This window comes from Numida meleagris, chromosome 1, assembly GCF_002078875.1.
Source record: "Numida meleagris isolate 19003 breed g44 Domestic line chromosome 1, NumMel1.0, whole genome shotgun sequence".
In the NCBI taxonomy this organism is placed as follows: Eukaryota; Metazoa; Chordata; class Aves; order Galliformes; family Numididae; genus Numida; species Numida meleagris.
The window spans coordinates 70412456-70431165 of NC_034409.1; the positions used below are offsets into that span (position 1 = coordinate 70412456).

Here is an 18710-nt window from a genome sequence, read left to right on the forward strand (position 1 = left end):
GAAGAAAACTCATATTCGTCATGTTTCACACAAGAAAGGGGAGAATTTAGAGTGAGTTATGCTGCTTAGAGGGAAGGCAATGGAAAGATGTTGACTAGTATCCAGTATCAGAGCAGCAGAGGCCCAGGCTCTGCCTGCTCCTAGAGCAGGAGAATGAAGAGTTGCATTGTTGCCTTTGAGTCTTCAGACGAAAAAAAAGTTTTCATTTGTTTCTGCACAGCAAAAACAACACAGGTTTATTTTTTGTGTCCTTTGACACAAGGACATCTGCTACTACAGATGAAGTCTAACTGTATTTACACAGCAGTGAGCCTCCAAGGTAGCAAGGCTTTAGGCAACACCAGTATACATCAGTAAATCAGAAGGAAGCTATGCACATGGAAGAGAGGGAGGTGACATGAGAACCAGCATGGCTTCACCAAAGAAAATTCTGCCTGACCAATCTAGTGGCCTTCTATGATGGCATAACTGCACCAGTGGACAAGGGAAGAGCCACTGGTGTCATCAATCTGGACTACAGTAAGGCCTTTGACATAGCCTCCCACAACATTCTTCTCTCCACATGGATATGGACATGGATTTAATTGGGTGGAATGTTTGGTGGATGAGAAACTGCTTGCAAATTTGTACCCAGAGAGTGGTGGTCAATGGCTCAGTGTCTGGATAGAGATCAGTGATGGGTGGTGTTCCTCAGGAGTCAGTACTGGGACTGATGCTCTGATGCTCCTTAATAACTTCATCAATTATAGTGACAGTGGGATCGAGTGCACCCTCAACAAGTCTGTGGATGACACCAAGCTGCATGGTAGGGTCAACATGCCTGAGGGATGGGATGCCGTGCAGAGAGACCTAGACAGACTCGAGCAGTTGGCCCAGGAGACCCTCATGAGGTTCAACAAATCCAAATCTTGCACTTGGGTCTAGGCAACATCCACTACCAATACATGCTGGAGGATGAAAGGATCTGCCCCTTGCAGCCCAGAAAACCAACTGTATCCTGGGCTGCATCAAGAGAAGCGTGGTCAGCAGGTCAAGGGAAGTAGATCCTGTCCCTCTGCTCTGCACTGATGAGAATTCACCTGGAGTACTGTGTCCAGATGTGGAGCTCTCAGTACAGGAGAGATGTGGACCCATTGGAGTGCATCCAGGGAAGGGTCACAAAAATGATTCAAGGAATGGAACACCTCCCGTACAAGAACAGGCTGAGAGAGCTGGGACTGTTCAGCTGGGAGAAGAGAAGGCTCCAGGGAGACATGAGAGTAGCTTTTTGGCATCTAAAGGGGGGGCTATAAAAAAGAAAGGGACAGACTCTGAGTATCTGTGGTGATAGGAAAAGGGAAATGGTTTCAAACTGAAAGAGGGGAGATTTAGATCGGATAGAAAAGTTTTGTATTGTAAGGGTAGTGATGCACTGGAACAGGTTGCCCAGAGAGGTGGTGGATGCCCCATCCTTGGTGACATTCAAGGTTAGGCTGGATAGGGCTCTGAGCAACCTGATCTAGCTGTGGATGTTCCTGTTTGTTGCAGGAGAGTTGGGCTAGATGGCCTTTAAAGGATCCTTCCAATTCAAAAGATTATATGATTCTATAGTTCTATGATTCTGTGATTCCACTTTGCTTTAGCCTGGAAGCCAGGATCTTCAAGAATAGGAGGGACATATTTAGTAGAGGATCCTTTATTCTTCTCTTCCCAAAGCAAGATCAACTCTTTTCTGTCACTTCTAACAAATTTATTCAGCTGCTTTTAAGGGACTGTAATAATGGAGACTCCACAACCTCCATAGCTCAGCTGCTTCAGTCTATCACTCTCTATTTTATAAAACAAATTTTCTTGCTATAATGCAAGCCCGTTAATTTGCAGTTGATCAACATAGGTGATACATTTCATTTACATAGTTCAAGAAAATCTGGTCATTGTGATTCTTTCCTACCAACATGTAAACATCAAACTATCAAATGTCCCATTGGCAATGACATATTCCTGACAAAGCTGATGAGAATGGATGTTGTATGAAAGCCTCTTCCAGGCAAGCGTTGCCAACTTTTCATTTTTTTCAAAGCTACCAATGCTAATTTAATTGGACTTAAACTGTAAGATTGTATATACTGCTAGTAAGTATTGATGAGTCGTGTCTCTTCAAAAATTCCTCTACAATTCAAAATTTATGGCAAATAAACCAGCCTTGATTGCTTAATCCAAATCTCAATTTTAAATAAAAGCAGCAATGAAAGACATCGCAGTTGGCAGTTGCTAGAGGGTTCTCATCTTGAGTTTTGATCCTAAAAGATTGTTAGTTGCCCCCTGTGTAAAGGCTTAATAAAGAGCCTTTGCTGATTTCACTGCTTACCTTAAATATCTCAGCTTCCCTTGGGTTTGGAAAGAGGGGGTTATGTTACAAACATGAATTTAGTTCAGACAGTATTTGATCTAGCCCAGGTTTGTGGGATTAAGCAGATGGAAAGATTTACCTTTGCAGACAACAAGGAACATAGCTTGTTCCTTTTAATTGGCAGAGTATGCAATAAATAGCAACATGGATTTGTAAACAGTAAATCTTGTGACAGCTTCGCATTTATATGGAAAAGGCCTGAAGATGGGTTTGAATACACAACTTTAAATGTCAGCCTTCTGTTTTCTATCCAGCACTTCCTTACCCAAATCAATAACCTACTACCTGTTTTAATAACATGAGGATATCCACAAGGGAAGAAGGGTTTCTGAGAACAATTCAAATCTAAATTTCAAAAACCTTTCAAAGGTTGAATCTTTGCTGAAACCAAGGATAGGAAAGGATTTGCCCTCCTAGCTCAAGATCATGTCATCTGAAAACAGTCATGTTTCCACTTGGATGCAGAACATACAGACATAACTTTTTTTTTTTTAAAGATAGCTGAATAATTAGTTGTATCTACAAGGAGATACATACTTTCATCTCCTGGAAAAGAAGCTAAAAGATTATTTGTATTTTCCAACTAAAGTTTCAGTACCACCCATCCACATGCGATCAATATGGGAGAATTTTGCAGCTTGAGACTTCTATAGCAACACACTTACTAAACAGGAAAATGGCAAAGAGGTCTTGCATTCTTCTCTGAGACTGGAAGCCCAGAGTTAGGAAGGAGCTCAGGTCAGCAGTCTTGGTCTCCAAGGTGGATTTTCACCCTTAACATAATTCATGACTGAGCTCAGTTCTGGCAACATGGATATTGCTCTGTGAACAGCTCATTCAGTTGTTAAAGCATTTTTCCTGTGAACAGATAGTTTACTCAGGATTTCTGCTAATTGTTCCAGGACTTGATTTTGAATTTCAGACAAGGCATGATCAGTCTGGTTTATGCTTCATTCATGCTCTTCCAGACCTTCTAATTGCCATGTAGTATTTCTCTCAAGATCCCCCCCAAAACTGCTAAGCTATGAGATTCCTAACCCAGATAGCAGCATCACTGAAGGTTTTACCCAAAGACCACTGAAATGAACCATCCAGGCATATTTTTACATGGCTTTGTGAGTGGGCGTTTATGCATATAACATACACAGTAGTTTGATTGTGTACTCTTTTCAGATATTGATATAAAAACATTATAGGAAAAGTGATTGCTATTCAACTATTTAGTTCCTAAACTTAGGTTTTCCTCACAGAAATAATACATGAACAGCTACTAATTTATTTGCAAATAGTCCTTTGTTTATTCAGTGGGGTCATGTTATGGTTTTGTGATTTTTTGTTGTCGGTATTCCACATCATTACATCATGTAAGGTACGGGCAGTTAAAGAGTTAAGTCCCCGGTTACTGCAAACTACCTTTTTTGGTGTGGCCCTCTGAGGGGGAGGGGAGGAGGTGCACGCCCCAGGGGTCTTTTCGTGAGAGGGGGTGGTGAAGCCACGTGGGAGACGCGGGGTCTGTTCTTCCCAGCCCGGCGGAGAAAGCACGTGGTCCTCCTGCAGTTTACTGTGTAAGATTTTCAGCCTGTAAACCCTCTATCATAATTCTACTAGCCTCATTTTGATATATTTAGTAAAATTAGTTGTTCCTCCTCAGATCGGTGCCGCTGTTTTTTTTTTTGTGTGTTAGATCCGTCTACGGGTCCCCCTCTTCCCAGGTTGCGGCTCCGCGGCTTCTCTGCCGCTTTAGCCGCCGGACCGCCCGGGGGCTGGCTCTTATCGCCGGCAATTTTTTTTTCTTTCCTTCCTCTTCTCTCGTTTTTTTTTTTTTTTCTTTCGGGCCTGTCCCCCTTGTCACGGACGCAGACCCTTAGACAATACCGTGACAGGTCAATATTTCTAAGACCTTAAACCTTGAGCCAATTTCCTACAGGCTCACATCTGCACTCAGGCCAAACCTCACTAGTTTTGAATTTATCTCCTTGGAAGGAGTTTCCACATTGCATCTCATCAGCACTAAAAAGTGTGCTTTAAATAAACCACTAGCCCCTTATTTCTGCATCTAGCCTGGTTATGTGGAAATGAAGCAGTGCTATCTTTGATCCACGTACAAACATAATGAACGAGTCCTGATTTTAAATTATGGCCCAGGATAAAACGCAAAGAGATTCTTGCTTGTTCTCCCCAGCTGCATTAATGCTGCACTTTATTAACAGTAACACAATGATGATTTCTTCTTTTGAGAAATGAAAACTTTAGATAAAGCTCAGGGCCCACACAGGAAAGAACTTTGTTTTAGATCTAATATCTTGAGCTCTGAGGAATACAGACTCAAACCGATTCAACAGTACACTCAGTGTCTTTGGAACTGTGCGCAGTCACTAATCAAGTAGATTTGGTTTCAAACAGCTTGGTTTCAAGCCAGTTTACATAACTGGCCTGGTGCAACATCATCAACACGTTGTGGTGGGTCTGGCCCCAAGTTTCAGTTATTCATTAAGTCAAAGGTTTTTTTGCAAACTACAGATTTGCCTAAGATGGAAAGAAAACTTGCCAAAATTCAACTGTGGGTGACTAAGATTCATAAAAAAAATCTATTCAAGATGCAATAATTAGAGCAATCAATGCATTTTGATTAACTGATTACCACCTTTCAACTGCCAGTGACAGAAATAACCTCCTATAAAATCACAAACTCATTTGGATTAAATTGGGAGCAGATGGAAAGTTGTTCGTGTTGTTGACATTTCAATTCCTGAATACCCTTCAAAAACATGTAGTACTGCTATATTATAGTGTAATTAGAATAAAGCAACAAAATCAATCTCTTTTCACTCCACATCTACAAAGATTATCATCCAAAAGGTCAGCCTGGCATACAGCAGAAATATTGACAGCTAGAAATACATAGCTTTCCAAATGTCCTTTTGCAGTGTTCTTGTGTGTACAAATGGGACTAGATACAAATTCATTCAGAAAATTCATAGTATGAAGAGATTTACAAGGATTTCTATACAAATAGATCAAATGGACTAAGGTGGAGGTTTACCTCATATCTCAAACAAGTTTCAGCAGACTTTCAACTGTCTTTTCAGTATAAAAGAATGTGGACCATAAACAAATTTTGAAAGACGGTAAGGGAGTTATCAAGCAGTTTGTGTAAGCTGTTTTGAATAGACTCTCAGCTGCTAATTTGAAATTGGTTTCTGCATTATTTTTTCATAGAATCATTAAGGTTGGAAAAGTCCTCTAGGCTCCAACTAGTCCAATTGTCCATCTACCACCAATTTTGCCTACTAAACCATGTTCCTTAGTACTGCATTGTATTGACCTATCTTGCTTTCAGTGAAATGGCAACAATCATTCTTTTCTTTTGAGAAGTGTTAAGGTGCTAATGGTATCTATCATTTTAAAACATTCAATTTTTAATTCCCTTACAAAAAGAAAATTAACCTTTGAACATTATTTGTTATTTTGAAAACATTTGTCTACATGTACATCCAGGGTCCTCAAACTCAAGTGGTCTGAGTTTTCAATAGAACAATCTTCCCAAGAAACTCACAAATTTTTCAGCAAAGTCATGGTGAGTTTCAAGTGTCATTAAGCACATATATGAAGTGTATTCTAACTGGTTCCTGTTTCAAGCTTCTTCATATCTAGATAACTAATTCTGGACCAGTTTTGGAAAGGGCATACATAGGCTGAGACATGACTGCATTCTGGATAGTTCTGCTACAGTTAACACAAAGGAGCACTGTGATATTTTTCCCATTCAACTATGTATAACAGCACTACTGAAGTAGTTATTATGTTCATGATTTTTGTATTCCAATAGATCTGAGGAAGCACTTTGCATAAAATGGACAGATACTATACAAAGGCATAGGTTCTCCAGGCTTTAGAAATCACAGGGTTAGTTGTTTGTTATAGAGCTATGCGGTGTGAAAATTCCATTCAGTATCAGTATGATTTCACTCAAGTCCACAAAGAGTCCTTTGGACTTGGCATGGCCACTGCTTCTAAGTGTGGAACATAAAAACAGTGCTAATACATGGGAAAATGCACTGAAGAACTGAGATGAACTGTGATCTTGAAAAAAAAAACAGCTGTTTAAGTATTATATTTAAAAAACACAAATCCACTTTCAAAGTATTCTTTCAATTCATCCTGTTTCTTAGGACAACAACATTTTTTTAGATAAACTGAAATATTACATTTTTTTCCTGTTTAATTCAAAATTCAAAATGTTGTTTTTGAGTTTTAAGAATGCTTTCTGAGCACTTTCATCGTATATAGCGTTAAGGATGCTTTCTAAAATATTGATAACATTCTTGCTCAAATAGTAAATATTTAATCACAAGATCGCTCCTTTTAACTCTGATAATACAGATTAAATAACCTTAGTTTTAGCAGCAGTATAAAATTTTCAACTGTCTTGCATCTACAACCTTACTTTAAAGGTAATACAAGATCCTGTGCAATTTACTGTATATAAACCAGATATATTAACCAAAATAGGACAAACTATAAACCATTTTCAGCATTACTGTTCAGTACCATACAAGACAAAATCAATAGGAAATGTTTCCATTTACTCAGCTGTAGTATCTTGACGATCAGTAGGGGACTGAAATATGAGTATTTACCCCAGTACTGCCTTTTTACTTGTTTTCATAGGCTTTGCTGTCCGAGGCAGAGAATCCTGACTTTGGGTCATTTTAATCTTGTTACAAAGTGAGCACATTCCTGCACACTGTTCTTGCACTATCTTGATCTCAAATATCCATTAGGTGTTTACGTGTAGAACAAAGAATGCTTCCCTCTGAACAGGGGAAAACCTTTTATGGAGTGACCAGCAAGAGAACCAGGACAAAGGTAGGGCTGGGCGTCAGGGCAGGCTGCAAAAACAGAGCCCCTCAATGGGACAGCTTTTGCCATTATTCTAGAGTTTTTAGAAAAGGCTGCAGAATTAAAGCTTAGGTTGGCTTCATATCAGAAGATGCTGTTCCACTGATCTAATCACTAGTTATTAAGAACAGTACAGAAACGAAGCAGACATTCTGCACGCAAAAACCTTGTGAAGACTTTAACAGGGTGAAAGAGATATTGAAGAGACCTAAAGGATCTCACTGCTCTTCACATTCTGGAAGCTTTCCCAGCTAGGACGAGTACCAATAGAACTACACTGGAGACTTTATACTTGTCCTAACAGATGAGAACAATAGATTCTTTAATCACAGGGGATACAAATATTTACTGTTAATAGCAACTTCCAGGGAAAGTACGCATCTCAGTTAAGATACACAACTTAAAAAAAAAAAAAAGTTCTATTCTTACAATATTTTTTTCTTGTCCTCCAGACTGCTGAAGTGAACTGTTTCAGCAGTGGCTGGTGTTGCCTGGCCTTGCAGACCCCTGCACACACCAGGGAGGTTTTCCTGTGGGGGGGGAGACTTAACACCAAAGAGCTCAACAGACTCTGGTAGATCTTTTCTCTATGAGGCCTCCGGAGTCTGGAGACAGGGCTAAGGTGTAAACAGAATACTCTTTAGTATGCACAGCTAATGTGGTCACTTCTGGGACAGTTAAGCAACCCTTTGTTTATCTACATTGTTGTGAAGAACTTAAGGATAATTAACCGTGAGTGGATTTACTGCTTGAGTGAAGGATATATAAGGTGTGTGTAAAACACAATAAAGAGAACTTGCTATTCTGAAAACTTGCTATTCTGATGCCACACTGACTGGGGGAATTCTGTAACGGGACCAAGCGCCGACATTTTCCCTCAGCAAATGCTATTGCTCAACATTCCATAGGATGTGGTGGAAAGGAAGGATGAGGATCAAGCTTCCTGACCCTCCTCAAAAATTAGTTCCTCAGGGATAGGAATCACAACACATGAGGGCATCAAATCACAGGTGCCCTCAGTGTGGGCAAGCAAGGTTGCAGAAAGCTCAGTCATAACTTTCGGGTGAAGCTGGGCCTAGTCCTATGGCTCCTGTGGAGCCAACAGAAATATGTGCTGCTGGGCCTCTTCTGTGCAAAGCCAGGAGGTGCTACCATGCTGTAAGACTACTGCAACCCCACTTGAAGCTTATTTTTTTTCCAGGTACTCAGGCAATCAACACAGTCATTATCAACACTGATTGTTTTAAATAAGTATCACTCTGTAGCTGTAACATAAGCTTCTACAAATAATCAGAGATCTTTTGAAATGGGCTGTCATATCAGTTCATACTAATTTCTGAAAGGATCACACTGAAGTTACTGAAGGGTGTATTGCCAGCAGTAACAAGAAGCATTTTAGGACATTTATATGCAAGTATTTTAAGTTGAAGTGCTTCAAGCATTAAAAATTAGGAATGAAGAAGTCACTTGGGTTGTCTAACTTTTTGTATACAATACATATTGCAGGCATTATCTCTGTTCCATTGATTTTTCCATTATTTGGTTGTTTCTGAATATTTCTGTTATCTTCTGCCTTATTGCTATCAGCTATAGAAGCCTACAAAAGTGCTGAAACAGGCCACAACAGGCAAAATCTCTTGAGCCCCTTACTGCAATTCATCTTCTAAGCACAGAGATGATCTCTTAACTCTTTCTAGAAAGTTGAAACAAAGTGTGCTCCAGAGCTTTCTTACGCCCCCTCACATGCCCAACAAACAGCAGGGAACCTGGGGCTGCCCACCATGAGCTCCTCTTCTGCCAACATGCTCTTCTCATGGGAAAGGTTCCCTGAATAAGGATAAAAGTGTTTAAATGTAAAGCAAAGACCCAAAAGCAAAGAGGTGAACTTAAGTGTGAACTGAATAGCTTTGCTGAGCCAAGACTTTCTTTCTGCAGGATGTGCATATAAGTACATAATTTATAAGGTACACCAACAATGAGGACAGGTGTACAGCTTCATGCAACCAAAATGACACCCAAAGCTGAGTGAAACCGGTAATTTTTTCCAGTAGTTTGCAGGTCAGCTAATACTGTTATGTTGGATCCTCGCTTATTAAATATGTTAAGTATTTTATTAAAGCAGAAATCTTTGGTTATTCTACAAAAGCTCTCTAACAAGCAGTACTGAAATGTTAACAAATGCCATGGAATTATCTCTCACATTGTTGTGCACTAATAACTCACTAATTTCAATAACTTATTGAGACCAAATGGAAGTTATGCTTCCAGTTTTAGATTGGGTAAATTGAAATTTTCTTCACTAAGCATCCATTTGTTTTATATTTAGGAGCTTGAGTAGTAGGAGAAGAGAGTAACTTTTTCACTACCTAAGTAATGCTTTTTAACTTCTAAACCAATTTTTCTGCAAAGCCAAAACCATTTACAGTAGACTATAAATTTACACACTCAAAGCTATCAATGTGAACAATATAGTGTCTTCTACTTCAGTGCCCTGAGTGCCTAATTTGCTCTTTTGAGTAAATCAAACACTGGGGTGATTTATGAGTACAGAGAACATATTTTCCTATTTACTCAACTACTATTAAACTGAGTTCTCAATTTTTAAATTAAAATGACAACTATATTTAAATTTTATGCACGTATAACTGCATTGAATCAAATGAATATTGCGTTTTATGTGCTGTGTTAGTACAGCTAAAGTGTTTATGAACAGAGACAAGTAGTGAACACTGTATTTCTTTATACTGACTGGTCTTGTTTATGAATTCAAGTCATTTTACAGAAAACTAATCAACATACTTTCCCAGTGAAACGAACTAAATACATACTAAGATTCCTTCTTTCAGTTACGAGACCTCAGGGATATTTCATGAATAATTTTACAATTAAAAGAACTTGTAAAACCAGTTTATTATTTAAAGAAATAGGTAAAACATGTAGCACTAGGTAGAAGAAGTAGTATAATGAAATATATCCATTAATATATCCATTATTAATGCAAATTCTGTCTAAGGAAAATCAAAGTTTTCTATAATTACCAGTATGATGGAACAGGAAGAGTTAGAATCCAGGGTTCACACTAATATGTAGGAATCAAACTTCATTACTTTCATTTGACTTACACCAGCATAACAGATAATAATCTCATTCTCACTTCGAAACCATAGACAAAGGGCTGATTTCTGACTTGTGCTGTAATTTCTTACAATTGCAATCAGTACTGAGGTCTTTATACAGAAAAAGAAAATGCTTTCAGGAAAGCTGGGCAGTTGGCTATTCATTATCAATAAGGTAGAACAATTTTGCTGAGAGTGTTGGTGGGGAAAGAAAGGATTAATGGTACTATGAGTTACAGAGGCAGTTCTAGCTAGGATTTGAAGGACTAAGATGCTACTAGTAAATATCCATAGAGATGTCCAGATCCTGCTCAAATATGTATTTTGAATTCCTCTCAGGAAAGGTCTGGGTACACTTGCACTCTTATTTCCTTTGCCTCTTTATTGCTTAAAAAAAAAAAAACAAAAAAAAAAACCCCACACAAAAAGAATTCTCACAAATGTCAGCAAGGTGAGATGCCAAGATGTCTGTGGATTGCCATCTTCCCTATGTCTTTCCTTTGCCTCATATTAAACAGAGGTACAGACAAAATAGATAAAATTTGGGATTTTGTATTCTGACATGGATGCCTATATTTGCTTTCATATGGAAAACAAGGTGAATCCACAGAGCTCCACCCCTTACCTCTTACCAGTAAATACCTATAAAATTATTTATCTCAATTTGGCTTATAAATTTAAAGCTGAAATATTTCCCTTTGCTGCATCTTAGAACAATGAGTGCTAATTTTCAGCAGTTTTGTCAGTTTTATCTGCTACAGCTCATAGATGAATAAGAAGTTCACACTCCCTGGGAGATGCTGTCTTAGAAGCCTCAAGTAACGATCTGAATTAGTTACATTCAATTCACATTTTCCAGCCTCTCTGAATAACTGTATTAGGCAGAGACCTGTGTAAAACAAAAGCGTATGGACAAAAATTCTGGGGAATGAGGTAACTTCAATTCGGTGTATGAGCACAGGGCATCTGTTTCAGAGACTTGCTGATAAATTGAGGATACTACAGGGACTTTGCACAAAAATTATTAGTTAGTTCTCTTTAAAGTTACAAGGGTTCCTTAAAACTAGGACATCTTTCTCTGACATTTGTACAGCACTTTACAAAACACTGCACAAATATAGTACTACTTTAAACCTACCAAGTGAAATGCAGACAGTTCTTCCAAACAAACAGCAAATGAATGCAATGCAGTACAAGCAACTCCCATATGTTTGAGATGATGAATGTTAGTACAGAAATGCATAAGTCACCTAGAGAAGAACAAGCCACATGCTACATTTTTCATTCAAGTTTGATTGAAATATCACTTTTCTCCACGTGCAAGTGAAGGCATTGCAATTAATTAGTATATTATTTTCTCAGAAAAATTCTTTTCTGTATTTCTTCACTTCTCTGAAGATAGTAAAGCATCCAGCTCAGGAACTGAAAACTAGACAGGAACTAGCTCCAGCTTAGCTGTGCAAGGTGTGTTTCTTTCAAACACCTCTCCATAAAGGGGCACCAAGGGAAGCTGGTATGCCAAGGAGATCCAAGGAGAGAAGAAAAGCAGCAGGTTTAAAACAAAATGTGAATGATACTAGGTCCTCCTTCTCCCTCCAGTTAACTGTGGCACAGGTGGACTGATGGACAGTGGAAAAGTCCTACACATATTGCAGTTTCTAAAATAACACTATATACGCTGGTCTCAACAGTGGAGAACAGGTTTCTGCAGGATTATGCCCCCATGCCAAAATGCATTCAAAAGCCTATAAACCAGCATGTTCTGTTTGTTGCTCAACCCATAAATTGCATTGCCTGAAGCCTCACACCAGTTTAGAGTCTCCCTCTTACTGCTGCCTTTCCGGCGTCACTTGCCTTATGAATAACCAAACCATTCATTGTGCTTCATCTACCATCTGCCATTGTCCATGTTATTTTATTGCAAGCTCCAGCTGAACTTGTTTTCTGGGAGATGGCCATAAATCATCTTGTAATGATTTGCAGCAGCTATCACACAAGGGTAAAACAGAGGCAAAGGCAATACAATAAGTCACCTGTAACACGCTGATGACACCATCCAAGTATTTAATATGTCATTTGGTCTGGTAGAGTCTAGCCAATACCATTATAACTTCCCTCTCCTCTGCCCCTATTTCCTCGGGTTCACAGAATCATGTCTGTCCACTGATAGATCATACGTGACCTTGAGTAGGGAACTTAGACTTTGTGAGACAGAGCTGAGCCCCCTTTCCCATCAGTGCTGAAGAACCAGAGAAGCAAGATACCCTGGGACATCTAGATAATCTCTAGAGGTCCCTTCCACCCCTACAATTCAGTGATCCTGTGATTTTATGACAAGACAGGGCACCTGCCAGAGGACACTCATTGGAGCCAAGCACAGTGTTTTCTGCCAGAAGCACCTCAAACTCAGAGCAGAGCATCACAAGAGGGATGATTCAGAACACTTACAAGGGCATCAACTGATAGTAGCCTGAGATCTTACATGTGCAGCTATCATGGCTCTCAGCTTCACTACAAAACCAGCTAGACATGCGTCCAAGGGCTTTGGAACAGTGCTGATATTCCCACCCAGTGCAGCCTCATGCTCAAATACCATACAAGCCACAGAAATGTTCCAAAATATCACCATCACCTATGCTTGCAGGAGGAAAGTGTTTGTTGCTTTGTCTAGGCTCCAGAACAAGCAAACCCTGTGAAGTGAACCTGCATCAAAAGCAAAAAGTCAATTTTAGGCTTTAAAATCCTTATCTTTGGTGACTGAGATATTTCATGATCTACGTATCAGGCCAGTATGCCATTATGAGCAAGTAGGATTCAATCCATCCTTACATGATTTCCAAAAGCAGAGAGGAATGTTAAACTAAAGGCAATTTATCCAGTTGAGTTTAACCATATGCAATGATCACAGTGGCTGTCAGTTCTGAACAGAGAACAATGATTTGTCACAAAGTGGTTTTTTTTTTTTTTTTTTTTTTTAAAGTTTAGTTTTATCACTGGCTAGCAAATTCAAACAGTAGTGCTGATATTAGGGACATATCACTAGCTTTTTTAAAATGTCACAGGGGGAGCAGCAAATGATGAAACATGCTCTGCAGGAGGTGAAATGATTCTGGAAATGTTTGCTTGTCATGAAAACCCACCTGAAAACAAAAAAGCAAAAATGAGATCAAGTGATCCATCTCTGATAATTCAGCTGAACAATTAACTGTGAGACGATGCTCATACATGTAACATTCTTCTCCCTCTTCCTCAGTGAGCTTGCTGCATTTGTACCCTAGACCTTCACTTACTTGATCGGTACAGCACATTCAAAGCACCAGAGCAACATCCTCTGCAAGCATGTGACAGCTCTGAGAGCACAGGCATTTGAGTAACAGGAAGGTGATGGCAGCAAATCAAGACCTGCAGCTGGGCTCAGGGCTGTAGGTGACTTTGCTGAATGGGGCACCCTTCAAGTGTGATGAGCACAAGGCAGCCATTTAGACAACATCTCGAAGTTACAGCACAAAGCCAGTGAGCCTGACTGCTGCTCAGCTGCGTGCCGCCAGCACATTGTGCCTCTACCTGCCCTCAGCAGTCAGATCTCCTGGAGGCAACTTGAGTTGCAAAATGCCTTATGTCCACTTCTCCTTCATACTATTGTTTATTTGCAATTTCCTACCTGCCAGATACAATTCACATTTGTCTGAGACTCATTTTGCAGCAGCATTGAAATCTTACACTTTTTCAGGGCAACAGTGGAAGTGTTTTCATGCGGCATAGCGTCACATTTAGACTGACACCGGCAAGCACTTTCAAGAGCTGAGGAAGTGGTAGCAGTTTCTTAAGCACAATGGAAATGCTGTAGGAAGCACCCTTCTGCCTGGTACTCTTATTTACTCTTACTCAATTAGGATCAGGATGTAAATGTACATCTTTCTCCTGCAAACAAATACTCTATCTTAGGTCTTCTTGTCAAAAGTCTTTTGCTTTGTATGGCAACTGCCTCTTGTTATCCAGCATTAGAACAAATTAGAGTCACTCAGCATTCAGTCTCTGTCCCAGTAAGTATTATTCATGCAGAAGGTAGATTGTGGAGTGTTCTTACAGGCTTTTAAGATCTGACTGGATAAAACCCCAAATAATTACAGCCTCAAATCTGACCTTGTTTTGAGCAGGAGTTTGGACTGGAGATCTCTTGAGGTCCCTTCGCCCTGAATTATTCTGTGGTGTTACAAGATCAGTTACAAGATCAGCATTCTGCCCTGAGAAATCAATAGTACAAGCTTCTTAAGGACTCTAATAGCTTACCAAAATGCATAAGCTGTATGCTATGAGGCAGAGATACTAATGAACACTTTCCTTTTTTCTTCCCCCAGCTTTTTTTTTTTTTTTTAAACTATCCTGAACATTTCTCCCCAAGTTTTTAGAAGATGCAGTTTAAAGCTTGTTTCCGGATGAATAAAATCACAGCTTTATTATTTGCTAGAACTCCCCTGCCCAATTTTGTCTCACCACCTCAACTGAGCATGCTGTAGAACTACTCTTCCTCTGTCTGGAATTCCTGGGATATCCAGGTATCATTTCCTTTTATTCCCTACATAGAGCTGGAATCAGTACCTGGAAGGAGGAACAACTTATTTCCTTGAATCCTCCTGAGATCTTCATACCCAAAAGTTATATTGCACTCATACATTTAGAAGATAAAGTCTATAGTTTAAAAAGAATCTTACTTAAGGAACATACTAGGTTCTTACTCCTATTCTCTGAGAAATAAAAATCATGCTTTCCAGAATATGATGTTTTTTCTTATACTGTTTTAAAATAGTTTATTTAAACAGCATTATTTAAGAATGAAGCTAGAGCATGGAAGAAACATCAATATGCTACTGGTTTTTCCAATTAAATATTGTGAATATCCTCAAGTTAAAACTTTTTCAGCTACACAGCCATTTAGGATAGCAAAAGCAGAAACAATTCCAAAAGAGCGTTAAGAGTAAGCAATAGGTAAAATTTTACACTGTCAACATAATTCCTTACTGAAATTTTCCTACTTGTACTTTCTATATTGAATAAAAGTAGCAGAGGTTTTGTTTATGAACTATTCATTATCAATAAGCCTTTAAAACTCCTATCTAAGTTATCTACAATAAATTATTCAATGCTTTGATGAATTAACTACTGAATTTGTTTCTTTTTTTTTTTTTCTTCCCGAGCACAACACTATTCCATATTGGACCTCCCCTTGAGGTTAAACAAATTAAATTGGAAAAAGTCAGACATCATGGCAAAGAATCTTTTGATGAGAATTGGAAAAGCCAACTTTCTGAAAGCATGGTGTTAAACCAAATTGAAAGGTAAGGGATGGAGAATCAAAACTTAATGAAGTGCTGTGAATGATGTTATTCTGTACACATGCACTGAAGTAGTGGAGGAAAAAGGATGCTGCAGTGGAAGTGAGAGAAAAATCTTAAATGCATTGTACTGGGAAGTTTCTTCCCAGCTAAACAAATCCTGCATCTTGCTCTCAATAGCATGCCTGAAGCATTATCAGCCACTCAAATTGGAATAAACTTTAATTTTGTTCAGGAAAAAAATTAGACTAAAGGATCAGAGGTATCGGAATACTTCATCAACTTCAATGAGTCATACAAAATTAAAATGTAGCAACAATCCATTTTAGTGGGGGCAATATTATATCTGGATATTCACTACTGCCTTCCTATCTATTACTTCCGTGAAAGTTCATTACTCCACAAATGAGTTAGATAACAGCTACTACAATTTTTTACAAGCTGCATTCCATTTGGGGATAGATACTGGTAACACTGCCAGCTGGAGAACACAGATGTTTGAAGGCGCCTGTATTGCCTTGATAGTAGCAGATTTCCCTACATACTCTTGATTTTATGCTCTTCCCAGCCACCATCTCTAGGAAGGAAGCATTCTTCAGTCCCCCTGGCCCATTCAGTGTTTTCTCTGAAGTTAGAAAATATTTTTTCCATGCACAAACTTTTACCTTCAGTAAAATTGTACAGAGATTGTTCTTTGATCTGCTGTATGCCACAGTCCTGATTTACTAGAAGAACTCTGTGCAAGTTTAGATTGAAAACGCTGGTCCCAATGGAAGGCATTTATGATGCTCTCCCATTAGGTACTCTCCTTATGCACAGTACTTTTTTTTGCTACTTCCATACTCATGGATATACCACAAGATAATAAAAGAGCAAAAAGAAAATTGAAGAAACTCCACCTCCTCTACCTACATTGTGGCTTCACATCTCTGCTATTGACTCACGAACCATCATTCAAATACTTTAATTCCTACAAATATTTTCCTAAGTTAATAGGTAAAGGATTTCAAATACTTTCACATAGTAATTACACAGAAGCAATGACCTGAGCAGGAAATTTCTTTCTACTAAGGATAACAAACTGCCAAATGTGTAGGCTACAAATCTTTTAAATCACTTTTTAGGTAAAATATTGATGATACAGAGTGAACGCAGACTCAAATACTGCTGTTCACAACGCAAACTGCTCTTAAAATACAATTCTTTGTACAAGCCATATAAAATACATTACTTGCAGTATTACTCCTGTTTACTAGCAAAGCATTTTATAAGCAACGATTTACAAGCTGAACTCTTCCTGCCCTTAAATGCATTATACTCCATTACTTAAGCCTCAGTTAGAAGTGAGGAAAGCAATTCAGCCACCATGATCAAGAGATCATAAGCCATAGAAAATATCGGAGAGACACTCCAGGTCATAGCAGTAATACGCTAAGCATTGTAGTCAAAGATACTCACAACCAGATATTTCAAACCTACAAGTTGTAATTCTGGAATGTCCAACTCACGTGGGAAATAAGGTAGCACCTGTAAAACATACGATACAAGACAAATTCTGTTCTAGGTATTAACAAGTTTATCCTTGTTATCCATGTGCGTCCAACATTACATTATGGAAAGGAACAACTTCTTAGGGGTGAGCATTATGCTGCTTACTGCAATACAGGTTTCATACTGTATTTCAGGAGTTTTTCCTGCTTATGGATTTATTTTTTTAATGTTAAAACTTTTAAGCTTGCTACATTTCTGTGGAACTATGCACACAAAGCTTGTAAGAATTACTGGGGGGTTGCTATAGAGTATTTAATAAACTGGTAGCGAAATTTGAACTAGACTGGTGGCAAGGTGGGGAGACTTTTTAAGATGATGTTGATTCACTTCCTTAAACTCTGGAATTAAACAGCTTTGAAGTGAAATAGTCAAACTATATTGATTCTCTACTTATGGACTAAAATGGGGGTGATTGCTGTACAGTAGTGAAGGAGTAACAGAACAGAAAGATGCTTCATTTAAGCAAAATGAGATTGAGAGCGATATCTTCTAGCAAATTAATACAATCATTCTCCAAATTGTACTAGTATTTGAACAGCTTTGACCTGTATTCTGCAATATGAGAAAAATACAACTTACAGAAACTCAGTATCACTATACCTAACAGTTACTGCAGTTCTGTACAATAGATAGAAAGGTGATTTTGCCAGGACTACCTATACTCTTGAAGTTAGATTGTACTTAACACCAAGCCCAAGTGACCTGTTACAGTATGCTAACTGTATATGTACATAAGGGAGGCATTGTCTGCCTACACAATAAAGTTGTGTATTTTATTCAATACACAAATCAAGGACCTGTATATGTCTTATAAAACATGCACTTCCATTAATATGAGGAAAGTTTCTTTTTTCCTTCATAAAAAAATCATCCTAAAAGACAACTAAATAACAACAGGGAAAAGTTCAATCTGTCCTGGCTCTACGGGTGTAACGCTATTATGCAGTGGGAAGCATAGCAATGAGAGCGAGGTAGCAAAGTCCTAAACTACAGCAAATGATGGTATGCTCAAATGCAGCAGCCATAGACACAAGAAGAAAGAAAAGAACCTGCTTACCCTTAAAAGGCCTCAGGTATGCAGGGATCTCAAGCAAAATACTCTTGTTTCTACTGCCAACCCTTAAATGAGGTCTGGGAAGGAGTAGATCCTGGCTCCATCCCTTCCAGTCACTCAGGTGCATTGGCTGCCCCTGAGCTCCCCTGGGTTGGCCCTGCCTTCCCACCAGGTGCTCAATCACTGGTTCAATCTGTGACTTAGCATTTCCACTACAATTGCATACTTTCAGATGCAATCTGACTACAACAATTGGTATCAGGTATGTAATAATGTAGAAAGACTTATGTACCTTAGTAGTCACTAACATACTTTTTTTAAAAGAAAAGATTAATAAGATAGCACGAGATCCTCTAAGCAGATAG

General features: G+C 38.8%; 1 long non-coding RNA gene across 1 annotated transcript; it reads right to left on the reverse strand.

Moving 5' to 3' along the window:
* On the reverse strand, nucleotides 13414-18433 carry LOC110392488. Its single transcript, XR_002434423.1, has 3 exons — nucleotides 18349-18433; nucleotides 17199-17267; nucleotides 13414-13547 (listed from the first exon to the last, which is right to left on the reverse strand). It is a non-coding gene; the product is annotated as an uncharacterized LOC110392488 (long non-coding RNA).